This window comes from Mastomys coucha, unplaced genomic scaffold (genome assembly GCF_008632895.1).
Source record: "Mastomys coucha isolate ucsf_1 unplaced genomic scaffold, UCSF_Mcou_1 pScaffold23, whole genome shotgun sequence".
NCBI classification, from domain to species: Eukaryota; Metazoa; Chordata; class Mammalia; order Rodentia; family Muridae; genus Mastomys; species Mastomys coucha.
The window spans coordinates 16,023,829-16,028,528 of record NW_022196906.1 but is presented as its reverse complement, the minus strand read 5'-3'; positions in this window follow the sequence as shown (position 1 = coordinate 16,028,528).

Sequence of the window (4,700 nt, the reverse complement as noted above, 5' to 3'; positions counted from 1 at the left end):
GGAGGGATGGGGGCAGGGAGAGTAAAGAGACAAAAGGCAGGAAAGAGACCATTTCCGACCTCAAGGCTTAGACTGGTTATTTCAAACACGGAAAGACAGAGGGACAGGCACTCTCCTGCCGGCCGGAGGTCCTGCAAGTGGGGAAAGCTGGCTGGGAGCTCATACAGAGTGGGTGAGGGGCTCGGGGCTGAGGGGGCTATGTACTGGTCTGTGGTCTCTCCTTCCTCAGATTGTTCACTGAGGGAGAGACAGGCTGTCTCAGAGGACACTTCTCTGAGCTGACTGATAATGGTTGAGCAAGGCTAGCTGTAATTTCATGGGAATTCTGTTTTTACAATCAAGGTACTCTATCACACTCTACACACCACAAATAAATAACTGTAAGAAGATTAAGTTTTCACAAACAGTTTTGCGGTGGGTGACTTAGTCATGGGACAAGGTGACAACTTGATTTCACCCTGAAATCAATTGGATTGGATCTCCTTTTTGGTATTTCCTTCTGTGAAGCGGATGTCAAAACCAAGTGAGTGCATGGCCTGGTGTGGAACCTGGGAGGCAGAGTAAGGTGGACGTCTGTGAGTTTGAGGATAGCCTGGGCTACACAGTAGTCTGTCTCAAACAAAACAAACAAACAAACAAAAAACAAAATCAAACAACAGTAACAAAAACAAAACAAAAACCTATCCTAGCACAAAGCAAATGATGCTGTAAAGACAGCAGGCCTTTTGAACATGCAAAGCCTTAGTTAGTGATCACAGTGGGAGAGCAGGAGAATGCCTGGGGCCTTTGTTTGCCACAGGAGGAGCAACCTCAATGTAGCTTCAAAGAAGTTTAACCACAGAGGGGCATTCTGACACACCCGGAGTTAGCCACAAAGAAACACCCACCCTCAGGCATTTCATCATCACAAAACCTAGACTCACAAGCACTATTACACTTAGCTGTTTCAAGTTCATGTCATCTCCAGGAATGCAAAATAAAAACCAAGAAAGACAAAGGTACAGATGGCGTTTTTGCTGGCATTTTACCATCAATTCTTTCCCAGAGAGCTCCAGAGAAATAAAAGAGGAGAGTCAAACCCACCTGCCAGGTAGACTCTGTGTTCTGCCCTTTGCCAGATTTTGTCAGCCCGGCTTGATGAACAACAATAAAGGTGGCAAGAATTCCCGGCAGCTGCAGCGAGGGATATCCAAGGCAAAAACAGCTGGATGAAGCTACCAAGATGGCTCAGTGAGTAAAGATGCTTTGCTGCCAAGCCTGGTGACCTTAGTTCAATCCCTGAGACCCACAAGGTGGGGTTCCTGCAGGTTGTTTTACAGTGACCACCTCCCCACACAAATACTTTGTTTTTATGTGTATGAGTGTTTTGTCTGATTGTATATATGTGCACCATGTGTGCTGCCAGGGTCAAAACGAGGGCATCGGACCCCAGAAACCTGTTATGTGGCCCTCATCTGTGGTCATTGGTCTGAAGTTGGGAAGGAAAGAGGCAGAGAAGAGGCAGCTCTGTACGCTGAAACGTTTGGCTAATACTGTAAGACTAAGCCTCCATTTGAATCATCTAGTACTTTGCCCAGCTCAAGGACTACATTTCCCAGAATCCCATACAATGACTTCCTATAAGGCTGCACCAATAGAAGGCGCTGTTCGCTAACTTCCAGTAATGGTTACAAAATGGAAGCAAGGATGGGAGGTGTATGTCTAGAAGGGAAAACCTTGGAACGACTGTTCTCACCCCAGCGGTTACAGATGTGATTTCTTGTGTTAGATCTGTTATTTTATTATTTTAGAGAGTTTCTCACTATGTGTCCAGGCTGTTCTGAAATTTACTGTGTAGTCCAGGCTGTCCTTAGAACTCAAGAAATCTTGTCTCTACTTCCAGAGTGGGCCACTACGCCAGGCTGATTTTGTTTTTTAGACTGAATCTCGTAGCCCAGGCTGACAAACTCCTGATTCTCCTGCCTCCCTTCCCGAATCCTAGGATTACTGGTGTATTCCACCATATTTGGCTTTTGATCACATTTTCTTTGAAAATTATTATTACTTTCTTTGTTGTATGTTAGCGTGTGAATTTGCATATCTCGTGGTATAAGTGTAGACAGAGGTCAGAGAACAACTTTGACAGTCAGTTCTTTACTATGTGGATCCAGAAACTCGAATGCAGGCCATTTGGCTTGGCAACAAGCACCACTGCTAGCTAAAGCATCTTGCTGGCCCTCTTGTGTGTGTGCAAGCATCGGGAATGCATGTTTGTTCATGTGAATATGGAAGTCACACAGTGATGTTTGGAGTCTTCGTTTAGTTTACACCTGTCACTTTTAAATTATTTCATTTATTCATTTGGCATTGGGGGGCACAGGTAAGCCACAACTCAGATGTGGAGGTCTGAAACAACTTGTTGATGCTACATCTATCTTATGGGTTCTAGGTTTCCCAAATCAGGTCTTCATGCTTGTACTGCAAGCATGTTACAGGCTCAGACCTTGAATTTTGTTGCTGTTGTTGTAGGGTGTTTTTATTTTTTTGGGACAGGGTCTCTATGTAGTCCTGGCTGTTCTAGAACTCACTATGTAGACCAGGTTGGCCTTGAACTCAGAAACCCATCTGCCATGTGCATGTGTGTCCATGTGCTGAGATTATAAGACCTGCCTCCACCATGGGAGAAATTGATTTTCAGAAGGAAAGCCTGTGTTTTTGTTTAAAAGTTAGAGCTGGGTGTAGTGGTGACAACCTTTAGTCCCAGCACTCAAGAGGTAGAAGCAGGTGTTCGAGGCCAGCCTGGTCTACACTGCTAGTTCTGGGGCAGCCTGCCTATATAGTGAGATCCTGTCTCAAAACCAAAAAAGTTGAGGGATATTCTAATATTTATTAGTTGATCCATGTGATCAGGACACACCATAATTCATTTTCCTATCAGTCTAGGTAATGTAAAAATAAAAGCAGAACCAGATTTATTTTTTATTTTTTAAAGATTTACTTATTATTATTATAAATGAGTACACTGTAGCTATCTTCAGATACACCAGAAGAGGGTATCAGATTTCGTTATGGGTGGTTGTGAGCCACCATGTGATTGCTGGGATTTGAACTCATGACTTTCGGAAGAGCAGTCGGTGCTCTTACCCGCTGAGCCATCTCACCAGCCCCAGAACCAGATCTATTAAAAAGAAGTTTTTTGCCAGTGGTGGTGGTGGTGCATGCCTTTAATCCCAGCACTTGGGAGGCAGAGGCAGGCAGATTTCTGAGTTCGAGGCCAGCCTGGTCTACAGAGTGAGTTCCAGGAAAGCCAGGGCTATACAGAGAAACCCTGTCTTGAAAAAAAGAAGAAGAAGAAGAAGAAGAAGAAGAAGAAGAAGAAGAAGAAGAAGAAGAAGAAGAAGAAGAAGAAGAAGAAGAAGAAGAAGAAAGAAAGAAAGAAAGAAAGAAAAAAAAAGTTTTTGTGGCTGGCTGCCTGCGTGTGTGGTGTGTGCACACCCTGTATGCCTGTGAGCAGAGGCAGGGGAGTGTCTTGCTCTACTACTCTCTGCCTTAGTCAGTAGAAGGGAGTCTGACTGAATCTGGAGCTAGGCTGGCAGCATCTCGAAGTCCTTGGGTGTCAACCTTCGCCCTGCTGAGACTGACAGTGTGGCCCCAGTCTTTAAGGTGGTCTTTAGGGGGTGACTAGATCTGCCAGTACGATGAGCATTTCCCTCAGGGGTTGAGTTCTGGTGGGGCCTGAATGACTTACAGCAAGAGCAGGTTCTCATAAATGAAAGCTGCCCTTCCAAACACACATCTCTCTGCCCTCCAGCTTTCTGCCCCAACCTTAAGCAAAAAACTCTCACCAGAAGCCAAAAAAGATTCAGAGACACTCAGCTGCCACACCCATATCCAAAATAAACCCCTGGCTGGGGATAGGGACCTGGTGGGTGATTCATGTCTGTCATCCCACTCTTGGGGAGTAGAAACAGGAGGATGAGGAGGTTGAAGGTCATTGCCAACTACATAGTGAGTTTGAGTTTGAGGTCAGCCTGGGGGGCCCACCCCCACCCCCAAAAAGCAAGAGTTCTAAAACCAGTTGTGGCAGCACACAACCAGTAATCTCAGTACTAGGGAGGCTGAGGCAGGGGGATTTGGTCATTGGTATTGGCCTATACAGTAAGACCATATATCTATCTCAAAAGAACCCCAGACTCCAAAACACCAACAAAAATGTATCAAATGGCTTTTGGTGGCACCTCATGCCTGCAATCTCCGTACTCAGGAGGCTAGCCTCATGTCTGTGATCTCTGTACTCAGGAGGCTAGAGCAGAAGGATTGCCATGGGTTTGAGGCCATCATGGGCTACATATGGGTTCCAGGCTGGCCTAGGCTGCAGAGTAAGATTGTTTCAAAAAGCAAAAAAGAAGGGCCTGAGGATGTGACTCAGTTGGCATTGCCCTTGCCTAGCATGGGTTAAGCCTAGGTTCCATCCCCACACCCTGTAAGCTGGAGAGGTAGTACATGCCTCTGAGTCCAGCGCCGGGGCAGTAGAGGCAGGAGAATCAAGAGTTCAGGATCATCCTAAGCTATGTAGGGAGTGGAAATCAGAAAAGGAAAAAGAGCCATGTATATGCCTTTATTCCCAACACTCAGGAGGCAAAGGCAGGTAGATCTCTGTGGGCTCAAGGCCAGCCAGGGATAAATAGTGAGACTCCTTCTCCCTCTCCCTCTCCCTCTCC